The 14368-nt window shown below is 47.2% G+C and overlaps 1 protein-coding gene and 1 long non-coding RNA gene across 2 annotated transcripts in view; one reads left to right on the forward strand and one right to left on the reverse strand.

The window, feature by feature from the left end:
• The window catches only part of LOC144767763 (uncharacterized), a 35249-nt gene extending 32065 nt beyond the window's left edge, over positions 1-3184 (reverse strand). Inside the window, exon 1 of the long non-coding RNA XR_013598339.1 lies at positions 3130-3184. This is a non-coding gene — a long non-coding RNA (uncharacterized LOC144767763). The remainder of the gene's footprint in view (positions 1-3129) is intronic.
• A 481-nt stretch (positions 3185-3665) lies between these two features.
• The window catches only part of LOC144767775 (uncharacterized), a 39380-nt gene continuing 28677 nt past the window's right edge, over positions 3666-14368 (forward strand). The window contains exons 1-2 of the mRNA XM_078651158.1: positions 3666-3749; positions 11379-11429. The gene's annotated coding sequence lies outside the window, so the exon portion shown is untranslated. The remainder of the gene's footprint in view (positions 3750-11378; positions 11430-14368) is intronic.

Raw genomic sequence — 14368 nt, forward strand, 5'->3', positions numbered from 1 at the left:
TTTCATCCAAGATGACGTGAACGCTTGTGTCCGTCTTTTATTTCCTCGAGGATCAACGTTGTGGAAATCAAAGATCCAGGGTATTGGCACCCCCTCCCCATAGCACCCGGTGTAGTGGCACCGGTCGTACCACCCTAAAGCCGGCACTGTCTCCAGCCCCTCTGTAAGGTATATAGAGAAGAATTCAGAATTATGTACATACATACAACTTATTAAGCAGTCTGATGTTAAACAGGTGGTTAAATCTACATGCATGAGACGTAGTGGTTAATTTTGCATGAGGCATGGGTGTCAATCGTTGGAGGTTGGCAATTTCTGGTTTGAGGAAATAGTTATTGTATATGCAGTTTTGTGCAGCTGACAATTCACCTGCGTGTACTGTGCTCCGCAAGCGCCCCGCCGCCTCTCCATTTGCTATGCAGCCACATGCAATGCGTGATGCCTATTACAGCATAGCTGGGGCTTTCAGTAACTAAATTGCCCTCATTCCTTCTCTCTCCTTTTACCCTCATTCCTTCTCTCTCCTTCCTCTGCCCTCAGTCAGAGAGACGGTAGAAGGTGGGGAGAGACGAGGGGTGTCTATGAGGATAAGATTACTTCGGACTGCAGAGACTGAAGGGACTTCCTGTTCAGATGGGTGTGACGTAGCCTGGTTTTGGGCTGGAGGTGGCGAGGAAGGGTGAAGTTGGGAATGGAGGAAAAGGTTTGGGTGTGATATATGAAACCAGGGGGGTGAGGCGTAGGAGGATAGAGAATAAAAGGGGCGGAGAGCAAAGGAGATGTGGTCTTAGACTCAAGTTAGAAACATCCAGTGGAAGGGAGACCGCAGCATCCAGACTGGAAGAGCCATCGAGCTGCGCGTGGAGAGAAGAACGATCACTCCACACACACAGCAATATTACAGACGATTTTGTGTCCTACTGTCCCTTAGTGGCATTCCAGGGCAATCTGTGGCAATCGCAAATACTTTTTTAGGTGCACACTTAAACTGGGAATCTAGTGAAAAGAAATATGATTTAATCAATGTTTTAAAGTAAGGTGTGGGGTTCCCAAGAACGTTAGAGCCAAAGTAGGATTAAACACTGCATTTTGAAGCATGTTCCACCAGAAACATTGGTAAAATCTAGATTAGACTGAAAGACAAAGTCAAGGAAGATTTATGGCATGCCCCAAGGGATTTTGATAAAAAAAAGTATGTGGCAAAAATACCACATTACAAGGACCCCTGATGTAAAGCATTTATGAAAACTAATAATATTGAAGGTGGATCTAAAATACGTGAATCTGTCTCTGTGCAGCGGCATAACATTAACTCCTACGGGGTAGCCGCTGCCGGCACTGCGCATGTGCAGCAGACCCCTGGCTTGAGAGCTCCTGACTGGGCCCAACGTGTGGGGCCCCCCTATGTTCTTTGCAGGGGGGCCCCCTCAAGTTTCGTTACGCCACTGGGGTGGGAGGAGGGTGGGGTGCATGTTCTGCCAACAACCTGCCAGGTCAGTGCACGACACTTGCAGCACCCCCTCTCTGCCTGCCATTATGCTCCATGCTTCTGAAAGGTAAGAAAAAAACGTGCATTTGTGTTTCGAATGTCCGATCTACAGCAGCCACTTCCAAAGCCCATACATGCCAGTGACCCCATACATGCCAGTGTCCCCATACAAAGCCCATACATGCCAGTAATCCCATACATGCCAGTGACCCCATACAAAGCCCATACATGCCAGTAACCCCATACAAAGCCAGTGACCCCATACAAGGCCAGTGACCCCATACAAAGCCCAGACATGCCAGTGACCCCATACAAAGCCCAGACATGCCAGTGACCCCATACATGCCAGTGACCCCATACAAAGGCCAGACATGCCAGTGACCCCATACATGCCAGTGAGCCCATACAAAGCCCATACATGCCAGTAACCCCATACAAAGCCAGTGACCCCATACATGCCAGTGACCCCATACAAAGCCCAGACATGCCAGTGACCCCATACATGCCAGTGACCCCATACAAAGCCCATACATGCCAGTAACCCCATACAAAGCCAGTGATTCCATACAAAGCCCATACATGCCAGTAACCCCATACAAAGCCAGTGATTCCATACAAAGACAGTGACCCCATACAAAGCCCAGACATGCCAGTGACCCCATACAAAGCCCAGACATGCCAGTGACCCCATACATGCCAGTGACCCCATACAAAGCCCAGACATGCCAGTGACCCCATACAAAGCCAGTGATTCCATACAAAGCCCATACATGCCAGTAACCCGACTCAAGGGCCCATTCTCCCGACTTTTTTTTTTTAATCTCCCACTTTGCTCTCCTGAAATGTTGCAAACATGTGTGCTCAATCATTCATTCATTTGTAAAGCGCACGACAATCATAGCAGAAGGTAAACATGACGCCAATGGAGCGTGGAAGCGGGGCCTGCTGCAGCCAGGCTCACGCGCCGTGTTTTGTGGCTCTCACGGGCTGTATGTGGCAGAACGGCCGGAGAGCGCGAGGCCCAAACAAACACCAGAATCAGACACCAGGATCACCACGAACACACCCACGGGGACGGGATTATATGGAATGGTTTGACTATGGCGATGTCACGGTCTCTCTTTAGTTCTTCATAAATAACAAAATATTTTGTTTTAAACATAAAAGCCAATACAAATATTACTACCTCACACACACACATTTGGGCGCTTTGAGGTGCCCTCACCTCTGCTTGAGCACCGGTCAGTGGGGGCTGGGGGAAGAGGGGGCACCAGGGGCCCGGCTGAGTCCGGCTGCCTGTGAGGAATGGGGCCCGGTGTGTTATTCCCCCGGAGTGACGCGCGCGCTCACGCCGCAGCACGAGCCACCATCGCGAGCGCGAACAAAACATAACTTTTCTCCGCAGCGCACGCGCAGGACCGCGCGTCACAGCTGCGCATGTACAGAGCAAAGACACTACTCGTAAGGCAGAGTTAGGACCTTGCACGGGGTACAGATTGTGAAGTGCCCTGGACAGAGGGTTCTCAGTCTCACTGCGCATGCGCAGAGTGTAACCACTGTCTCAATGCGCGTGCGCAGAGCAAAGACACGCCCCCACAGAGGAGCCGAACCGAGGAGCCTTGCACTGAAATACATCTCACCCTGTGCTGTGGCGCGAGGCCCCTCGTGCTCCGGGGCGTGAGGCAATTGTATCTCACTGATTGTGTCCTCGCGCGGACACTGTCATTCTTGTGCTTCTTTGTGTCCCTGAGAGGACCCCGTCCCACCTGTGCTGGCACTGAGCTGTGCTGTCGGAGTCTATGTTGTGAATTAAATAAAGAAACCTTTCTTGCAACGACTTCTGGAGTTGGATTGTTTAAACAGCGGTGTCTGTACTCAGCATGCGCAGTTGTTCATCCATCAGGCCGTCTTTCACCGCGTTCCGCTGTGGAAGGCGTGTCTATCTCCAGCGCATGCGCAGTTGTTTAATTCAAGACAGTCCTTAACTCGTGCTCCGCGGCGGGAAGCAGTGTCTGTCCTCAATGCATGCGCAGTTGGCCATCCATCAGGCCGTCTTTAACCGCGTTCCGCTGCAGGAGGCAGTGTCTGTTCTCAGCGCATGAGCAGTTAATCCAAGGCCTGTTTTACCCGCGCTGTGGGAAGCTGTGTCTATCTCCTGCGCATGCGCAGTTGTCCATGAACAGGCCCTCTTAACCCCGCGCTCATGCTTCAGTCCTGGCCTCAGCTCAGCAGGGCCCACAGGCCCCACATGAAACCCCAGGTGAGGGAAGGAGATACAAAGATTGTCTGGTGCTGGGAGGGTCTCTCGAGCCTGCTGTACGGGATTCATCTGTTGTTGTTGTTGTCTGCATCGATCTATGATTATTTTGTATCAACAATGCTCATTGGCCCTCGCTGCTGGAGTTGGGGCGCTCTTTTCAAGGCCTCAGCAAACGGTGACATTTGTTTTCGCCTGAAAAGTCTGTGATGAGAAGATCGACTTGAATCCCGTTTGTGGCTTTCACCAGAGTGAAGGGGGGCAGCCCCGTCAATCGAAAGTGAAAGAACGCACTCCCGGGCAGCACCGACTGCGCCTCATTGTACCTGGGCCTGGGCCTGCACAGCATCATCTGATGAGGCTAAAACTCCCCCAAATGTGACTCAACCTCTCTAGGGCCTCAGTAACCAGGCAGCGGTCAGCCGATGCCCATCAGGTAAACAAGCATTGGCATCGCCAGTAGGTCTCGCCTCTGGGACCTTATAAGTGTTTGGTTATCCAGCACAATATCCTTGGTGCAACAACATCAACTGTTGCATGGCTAAACACGTATAAGGTCCCAAAGGGACGACCTATTGGCTGTGCAAATGCTTGTTTTCATTGGTTCCTCTTTGAGCCTTTTAGAGATGCATGCTTCTGTTTCGTCCTCGTGTCAAACTACTTCTGCCTTTTGTTGATCTAGGTCATGGGTACTCATAAACATTTTCCCGGGGGCCACAAAGTTTGGTCTATGGTGTGACCGAGGCCCGCACTGATGCCAGCGGGGTGTAAAGTAGGGGTAGGGAAACAAAGTATGTATATCTAGGGGCTGCCATTAAGAAAGAAGGTATTCCTAAAGTTAAAGGCCTAGTCACCTCCTTTTCCTAACTGCAATTAACCTGTAAATAAGTGTTTGCTGTATAAGTACGTTTCTTTTTCATGTTAGTTCTGAGTCGAGTAAACAGCATCCCAGCGCTGCTGTTGCCCGGGGGTCCGCATGTAAAAGACCTGGAGGGCCTTATGCGGCCCCCGGGCTGTACTTTGAGTATCACTGATCTAGATCCTCCCGGCGACCACCCCAGCTACATGTGTATTTCCATGTTCTTCAAAAAGGGGTCGGGTTGAGCCGGGGCCACTGGATCTCCTTTGCTCTCGGTGGTCCCATGGGAGTAAAAGCTGCTCATTCTGCTAATCTTTCCCTAACTTTCCAGAAGTGTCAGAGCAGACAGGCTCGTCAAGTCTTCAAGGAAGTGTGAGTGTGACGAGGCTGGTTTATTAATTCACCACTTAACTAATCAGTCTCCTGCACCTCCGTCCTCACTTAAGCCACAAATTGTGACACATTTGCTATTTTAAGGCTTGTAATAACATAACTTTTGTATATTTAAGTCTATACAGATACTGAAAACAGCAAACCACAAGTACGAAAATGCAGAGTACAGGGGGCACAAGCCCTAAACAAAAGAAAAAATAGGTTTTAGAGGGCCAGGGTTTGCAAAGTAGCATAGGCAGTCTGCAGTAATGTCACAGAGAGGGACATTGCAAGTTTATTATGCCTCTCTTTAATGGTAATGAACCATGATTCACGTATTATAAGCACGCACATGAGCAGTGTATGCCCTCATGTACATAAATAAAGAAGGCTTAAATGTATTTTGGTACAACAATGTGGGAGAGTTTTAATGAAACGTGGGGGAACATGTTAACATTAACTTTCATTGGGCAGAGCAAGTTTCCAGTGGGAGAAAGCTAAAATATTGTAATGCATGATATAGAATGAATATAGTCCTCTCTGAATCTGACTTATATCTATGTACTTTTATTTTTTACTGCATTGCACAGATATTCAACGCAGTAGTCTATTATTAATTTCCTTTTGCATGATAGCGTGTATTACAGTTAGCTTATAGATGCCACTTCTTCAGCTATTCAATTCACTAATGATGAGCATTTTTATTTTGGTGCCGGTAAATATTCTTTATCTCAGTGCGACCCTGATAGTTGGCAGCCCACTACCGATTCATTTGATATTCACTAAATACCAGGCAGTTGGGGTATACCTGCTACTAGCTACCAAATGGGTGTTTGGACACACAACAAACTGGAACAAGCATTTGCAATGCAATTTGTCTCGCATTTACGCAAGTTTGAGCTATTGGCATTGTAAATGACAATGCCTTTTATTGATGTTTTGGTTTTCAAAACATAAATAAAATGCTTTGTCATTTACAATCCCAATAGCTTAAACTTGTGTAAATGCGCGACCTGTTGCTTTGCAAATGCTTGTTATCTTCCGTCTCATGGTCTTTTTAGTAACATTAGAAAACTTAAATTTGAAGTTTTTGTGTTGGCTCTTTGGCCTAGGGCGCTGTACACACAACCATACATTTCTAATTCGTTGTCAACAAAGTTTGAATTTGAATGATTCTGCCCAGGTTTAACCAAAAACTGTCAGTTACTGAAACATTTTGCATAGTGTATTTTCCTGTCAACAAATAAACATGTGTGTGGCATAAATGCCTCAGTGGCCGCTTACTTCCTTGAAGTACCATTGTCCTTATTGTAATGTCCCCAATTGAATTATATTCAAATGGCATCAGATTTATGGAATTCCCCCTTCCCACCCACAACAGAAGCAATCGTATGGATTACCTAGATACCTGTGTGTGTGGTTTGATTGCCACAGTAATCCTTGAGGACTCCGGTTCTGGTGTGCATTACTGGGTCAAAGGTGAAGATGGACAGATACTGTTTGGAGAAGTCATGTCCAGTGGTCGCTTTGGCAGCGGCTATAAACCGCTCACGCCTCTTTGTCCCATGCTTCACTGGCATCCCATGGATGTTTTCATGGAAGATTAAATCTGTCCCTGTAAGTGTACATTTCTAATTAGTTGTCAACAAAGTTTGAATTTGAATGATTCTGCCCAGGATTAACCAAAAGCTGTCAGTTACTGAAACATTTTGCATAGTGTATTTTCCTGTCAACAAATAAACATGTGTGTGGCATAAATGCCTCAGTGGCCGCTTGCTTCCTTGAAGTACCATTGTCCTTATTGTAATGTCCCCAATTGAATTATATTCAAATGGCATCAGATTTATGGAATTCCCCCTTCCCACCCACAACAGAAGCAATCGTATGGATTACCTAGATACCTGTGTGTGTGGTTTGATTGCCACAGTAATCCTTGAGGACTCCGGTTCTGGTGTGCATTACTGGGTCAAAGGTGAAGATGGACAGATACTGTTTGGAGAAGTCATGTCCAGTGGTCGCTTTGGCAGCGGCTATAAACCGCTCACGCCTCTTTGTCCCATGCTTCACTGGCATCCCATGGATGTTTTCATGGAAGATTAAATCTGTCCCTGTAAGTGTATCCCGCCCCTGGGAAGCCCGTGGGATCTATTCAAAGCCAATCGCCTGTTACATTAAACCACGCGAGCTACCGGGGCAGAACCCACAGATGGCCACCGCGGTGCGTGCAGGCCACGGCTCTCATTCAGTCAATTTTTTTTGTAAATGTATTGTTTGGGTGAGGGGTTAAGTTTCTCTTAATTTCCAACAGGAAGAGGCTTTTTCTGCAGATGCTCCACTGAAAAATCTGTTAACGTTATTCATTGCATAGGAAATTATGGTGGTGGACATGGTGGTGGTGGATGCGGTGGTGGTGGACATGGTGGTGGTGGTGGACATGGTGGTGGTGGACATGGTGGTGGTGGACGTGGTGGTGGTGGACGTGGTGATGGTGGTGGACATGGTGGTGGTGGTGGACGTGGGGGTTGGGGACCTGGTGTTTGTGGATGTGGTGGTGGACGTAGTGGTGGTGAACGTGGTGATGGTGGACATGTTGGTGGGTGACGTGTTAGTGGTGGACGTGGTGGTGGTGGGGGTGCTGGTGGACATGGTGGTGGTGGGGCTGCTGGTGGACGTTGTGGTGGTGGATGTGGTGGTGAACTTGGTGGTGGTGGTAGTATTGGTGGTGGTAGTGGTAGTGGAGGTGGTGTTGGTGGATGTGGTGGTGGTGGTCGACGTGGTGGTGGACATGGTGGTGGTGGATGTGGTGGTGGTGGTGGACATGCTAGTGGTGGGGGTTGTGGTGGACGTGGTGGTGGTGGATGTGGTGGTGGACGTGGTGGTGAATGTGGTGGTGGTGGTGGTGGACGAGGTGGTGGTGGTGGACTTGCTAGTGGTGGATGGGGGGGTGGTGGTGGACATGGTGCTGCTGGTTTACGGTGGTGGTGGTGGACGTGGTGGTGGTGGACGTGGTGGTGGATGTGGTGGTGGTGGACGTGGTGGTGGCACGATTGGGCGGATGTGGCACGATTGGCTGCCTCACTTTGGCACTAGCAACAAGGGACAGAGGCTGGACCTGGCAGCTATTTCCCCTTTCAAAAAAGAGGGTAAAAGGGGACGAAAGTTTGGCTGAGGGGGACATTATTTCACAATAAAATGACAGTTATTTCAAAATGCAAACAAACTTTGCCAAGGCAAGGGAAACAAGGACATTGCAAGCTTTTCAAAGGACACAAATAAGGAGCTTTGCATCACCCCACCAGTATAAATAAGCCAAGCCACGAAAGCGAAAGTTAAAGTGATCGGACGGAGGCAGAGAGGAAAACAATTTAATGACCCGTGACGGAGGAGACTGATGGCTGTTCTGCGCGTGCACGTGCACGTGCACTCAAGCTTGTAGCCAGCCATGAAATCCTGGGTAGCACTTTCAAGATGCCCTTTACTATAAGTCGAGCAAACAGCACATGCGCTGTTCTAGGCTCGACCTAAAAATGAAATGTGATGTGTTTTCACTAGAATAATTAGGCTGATTGTTGGTGTCTCATCATTTTCATTTGTTTCAGTTTGTGATTTTTAGGTCTCGCCTAGGCAGCGTGCATGCGCCGTCTCTCCAAGACATCTAGTAATCTACATGCTTGGGGATACTCCGCCTATTGCGGGATAATTTCTCCCCGCTTGCCGTTAGTTCACTTTCCCTTTTTAGGTCTCGCCTGAGCCAGCGCATGCGCTGCTCTGCAAGACATTTTGTTAGTGTTTTTAAAAGTGCTGCCACAAGGCCTAGCGCTTGCGTTCACGCGCGCAGCCGCCAGCTTTCAGCGCCCTGGCCTCTCCTTCTTTCGTGCGCACCACTCGCGTGTTTTTTTTAACGTGTGCGCGCACAACTCCCGGGCTTGTTGCTCGCGCTTCTTGTTTTAATTATAATGTTGGTATGCGCTGTACTTAACATGCCTCCTGACGAGATCCCTGGCACTTAAGTTTTTAACAAATTATTCAATGGGTGTAATATCTTTTCACAAGCCCTGTCACCACCCACTGCACGTGTGTACATGTAGCACAGAATTCCCGGGAGCTATAATTACACGCTGAAGTCAAAATCCTTGCTATATATCGATTTTACGAGTGGACGATCCCGTCCAACGCGGTGCAAACTCCGTGCGCAGCCAGTATTTCGTGTGGGACAGGCCATTCAGCGTTACTTGCATCTCGGAGTGTGCTAAATATTTACTACCAGATTTAAGTTTTATGGATATCACAAATATTGGCCTTTTCATTGATCAGGTTTTTCCCAAATGTACAACTTGAACACAGCATTCCGCCACAAACAAACAATATTTCCTCGAAGAAGAGCTACTTTCTCGCAAGTTCCTTTTAAAAATGCTTTCCTTCCCATTATCAAAGCAGGTGCGTGTTAATGATCTTTTCATATCGGAACAAATTAAAAGGTGCAGCATTTAAAATGTTAACATAATAACCCACAAGCAGATATCTTCGCAGACTAGGGTCCTTAAGTGCAGTATTGGCGAAAATTACAGAAAATCTGTGAGGGAACATTTCTTCTCACTGACATTTTACTCTAGGGCAATCCCCACACACGCACGTAAGCACACACACACGCACCATTCTCTGTTCTTGATCACAGAGCTGTCTTTGGTACTTGTCAAATTAAAGTGGTATTCATCGTGTGCGGCCTGCTGTGTTTTTCTGAGTGATTACACCCCTGTGCGTGTGGATTACCCATACCTTAGAATACTCACGAGCGGCAGGAGTAAACAGCTGCGGAATCACTGCCCCCTGCTGACTCATGGCATGCAATCCTACTCGGACCCTCGTATACCACACATGTAATAATACATGATTTCATGTCGACGTCGCGGAGCAGGATGAGAGACCCTTCATGCCCACACACCACCTACACAGCTAACATCTGCCGATCTACTGTGAAGCCACAAGGCGGCCAGCAGCACCCACTGCGTGTGCGCACAGAACACCCTTTCGAGTGGATTACAGTGTAGGCCACATAACTTTCAAGCCAGTAACCCACCATGCATGCACTCATCCTGCGCACACTTTCCTTAAAGTGACTTCCTAGCTGGTGACCCCCATGCATGCCTTCACCCTGCACACACTCTCTTCGCAATATCTTCCTAGCCAGTGACCACCCATGCACGCACTTACCCTTCACACACTTTCCTTGCGTTGACTTCCTAGCTGGCACTCACCATGCACACACTCACCCTGCACGCACTCTCCCTGCCGTGGCTACCTAGCTGGTGACCCCCTATGCACACACTTTTCTTGCAGTGATTTCCTAATCGGCTGTGGAGACTTCCTAGCTGGTGACCCCCATACATGCACTCCCCCTGCACACACTTTGTTGCAGTGACTTTCACGCCCTTCATTACATCAACCACGTCCCTCTGGGAGCCATCACAAGGTTTTTCATTCCACTTAAAGCCCTTCCTCCGGTATAGTGACTTCCTGCTGAACAGGAAGAACAAGTTCACTCAGACTTTGCAGTCAGCTCCAGAAAGACTAATCCATGCCTGAGCCCCTCATCCATTGGCACCTTGTGATTCTTACAGCGTTACAGTTCATATCTCATTCCCCTTATTGGATTTTGTCATTTTAGTGTCATTTTGTTCAATACATTTTACTTTTTTTTCTATTTTGGTTTGGGTTTTTTATTGTTTTGCATTTTGACTTTTACTTTTTTGGTTTCTGCATAAACATTTTACATATTACCTTAAGTTAAGCCTGCCTGTTCCGTGCTTAGGTACCAGGGGGTTGATCCTAGGTTAATTGAATGGCTTTGAAAGTTCACTCTGACAATGGTTGTGATTGTTCCTCATCTACCTTAAATAATAATTCAGTTTCTTACAGAAACGATCTGAAATTATCTGCAAAACAGGCAGGTGATAACCTACCAGGCTTGAAGCACCCTGTGGACAAACTGGAATACGGGACTAGTATTGTGTGGCAATAGAACCTCTAAAAAAATTCAGCTTGGAGATGAACCAAGAATCACGCTTGAATGTCACAACTTTTTAAAACAAGGTAGTCAGGAAAGTGTGGGGAATATATTGCAGCTCTTTGCATTTTGGCAGTCTCAAGCAAATTTGAGAACAGAGTGGATGTATGTAGCAGAGACGAGTCTATTTACCCAATGTGAGTGGTGAGATCCGCTTTGCTGGTCTGCCTGAAGTTATGATGCTGCTGACAGTGGCCTGTCTGCTAATAGCGATGGCGTGACTGGTGGATCTATGAAGCCAAATAAGGGAAAGTTATCTTCCGACACTACAGTCTTCGTGACTGAGACCAGTAATACTGAAGACTCTGAGACTCACAGCAGTAATTTTTCCTTTCAGAGCGTTATTGCTGCAGATGGAGTGAAGCCCAGAAGTAAGCTTATTACTAAGGTACCAACTAAGTTTAATATTGTTCATTTGTATTACCAGTTTCTCTTTTGCAGCTTTTGGAAATGCATTTTCTAGTTTTGTTGCTTTTTGGTTAGTTTTTTATTGTAGGCTGTTATCTTCGGTTTAAAGGGAAAGATGTTGTAGTGTTTGACTGTGGTGTGGGATCAAGAAGAGACCTCAGACCAGTTCGGGGTAGGTAAGGTTTTATTTTGGAAAACGTCTTTTTATGGCGGGTTGTCAAGGTGTCTCTCTGAAAAGCTCTGGGGTCCGTGATGGCGTCTGGCTATGGTCTTGTTTCCAGATGGTTAAGAAGCAGACTTCAGGGGATGTTCCGTTCTTCCTAACTCCTCGTTGGACTCCGCCAGGGAAAAGAAACAGGTACAGATCGTCACGATATGTACTCTATCTGGACTCTCCCACAGGGAACCGGGCAAGTGCAGGGGACACCCGTGCTAAGGTGCTAAACACTTTATTAAACGTGCAAGGGTGCAGAGGCGTGATTACTGTCTTCCTACCCAGCCTGCCAAACGCTGCCGTACCTGTTGTAGCCACACTCCTCCCTCGGGAGTATGGCACAGTGATTCACGGATCCGGTGGCCTCCTGGCTTACTCCTACCGACCCCGGGTTCGCCTCCAAAAGCTCCGTTCTCTACTCCTCCGGTCCGCTCTCCCACTCTCGATCCTCGGTTGGTGACGTCACACACCAGGACATCTTCTTCCGCGTTTTTACCCACTAGGAATCCCGCGTCATCATCAGGGGGCGGAGCTGCGTACTCGTGTGTCTTCCAGTTAAAGGGGCCGTCATTCAATTCGTCGGCTAGTTCCCAGGAACAGGCTTCTCCCCTGTTCCAGTCATGCTGATAATGAGGCAAAGAGGGGGAGGATGTCAGTTCACTACGCCACCACTCAACATTATCCGGTTCTTTTCCTCCCGTTCCCTGCCTAGTGTTACAGTGACCTTAATGCTGCAGTTTGCATTTCATTACCATCATTTGCTTACTTTGGAGAATCTCCAGGGTGTAGGAGGTTTGCTGTTCCAGAGTTCTTTCTTCAACTTCTGGGCAGTTGTCACTCTCTGGCGATCTGTGGTCCTGTTTCTCTGCTCTTCTTGTAGTAGCTCTTATCAGAGCTTCATCCATCCACCAACGATAATAAGATGCCAGGCATCACCCAGCACACAACACAGACTATGTTGGGCTACGTCTATCTGCTTGGCGCAATTAGAGCGAGGATAAAGTTCTCCGGACCCATTAGGCTGTGAATGTAACCTAAGGTCTTAAGATGAAATGAAGAGATTACCTCCTTCCTGAGTGGCTCCCGACTGCTGTGTGCAGACCCGATAGCTGGCAGCACCCTGGAGTATGTATGTATAAATCAGATTATGTTGGAAGTAACCTGCAATATAGTGGCAGGCAGCACCCTGCCATAGAGTAGGGTTTCTCATAGTGTTTTAATTCCTGACACATTAATGGAGATTGTCTTTTAACAGGCAGAAGAACAACACTTGACCGTACATTTTTCTGGTTTGTCTTTAAAATGACGTACACATTAGGAATGACATTTCGTTCTGCTGGAATAATAACACAAGTTATCTTGCACTCTATGTTGTTACCTGAATTTTAGGCTGCAATAAATTCCATGTTTCATTCAAACAAGCTTTCTACAGGGCACATACATGATTTGCTGCTGTAGAGAAATAATGCTCCTGTGTACTGTGGCAGACTCAGAAATATTGAAAAACTTCATGATTTCTCTTTCAGTACTTCCTAGTAAAATCTTTCACTTTTTGACTCCTACATTTAGCAGAAACATAACTTAGTACCCATAAAATAGTTGTGATGGGGAACATTCATGTGGGGTTAAGACTGGCTCGACCAGAGAGCATGCTGACTTGGAGGAGTATGGAGTTGACCACCTTGCCTGGTCCGGTGTGGAACCAAGCCAGCGATGCTTTGCTGCAGGCTCATTTGCCCTGATAGCTGGTCATCAGTTTGAGGAGGAGGAGGTGAAGAGCTGGCTAAGTGTGCCATGAGGCTGGCATTTCAGTACATCCCTGAGAAGTGAGCTTTGAGTCATGTAGTGTTCCTCTTATACCACGTGCAATTCACCCTCTCCAAAGCCTCAAGAATTCCTGGGTGTGAAGGGCGGCTGATTCTGATTGGGTGCTTGATAGTTTTCCAGAAACTCATGTTCTTGATTGTTCATGTTTGTCAGTAGTTAATTAAACACGCCCAGGGTTTTTATCTCTTCAGATGGCACAAGCTGCAATAAAAGTTTCTTTCCCATTGCAAAAAAAATATGAATGGCCAACGGGCCTCTGTCTGTCAAAGAATGGAAGGGCTCGGGAACTGTCATTCATCTCACTGCTAAGCAGAGCAGAGTCATGCTTCACCCTCACTCATGTCTCTGATTTTAACTAACATCGCTTAGATCAATGGGACTTTAGAACCCATCCTTTTAATGAGAAAAACAAAACTACAAGTCCCATAAGCAATAGTGGTGGAAGGTGTCACACATGACCTGGGACAACGTCCGATTCAGCACACCCAGTTCAATTTTTTAAGTATTTGAGACACTATTGAATTTATAACCTTTGTTTTTTATGGTCACGAGTCACCAGAATACTAAAAACGTGTCTTTTATTTTCAAGGTCAATTAAGTAATGGTCACCATCTTGGAAGCTCTGTTAATTCTTCAGTATTTGTCGTTGATCTCTACATGTGGCTGGTTTGGGTCTGCCCCTACTTTATTCCCGATAACTCGCACAGGTAAGGAGCTTGTAGCAGCAACATGATAACCCCATACTCGTCTGTAAGAAGTGCGCTCTGAGGCAGGTATCAAGGAAGGGCCAATATCTGCTATCTACATTTGTTAAAATAAAACAGTCAAATCACAATATACTGTTCCGGAGGTTCAGTCCCAGCGACATTATCTGTAAC

This window comes from Lissotriton helveticus, chromosome 1_1 (assembly GCF_964261635.1).
Source record: "Lissotriton helveticus chromosome 1_1, aLisHel1.1, whole genome shotgun sequence".
Lineage (NCBI taxonomy): Eukaryota > Metazoa > Chordata > Amphibia > Caudata > Salamandridae > Lissotriton > Lissotriton helveticus.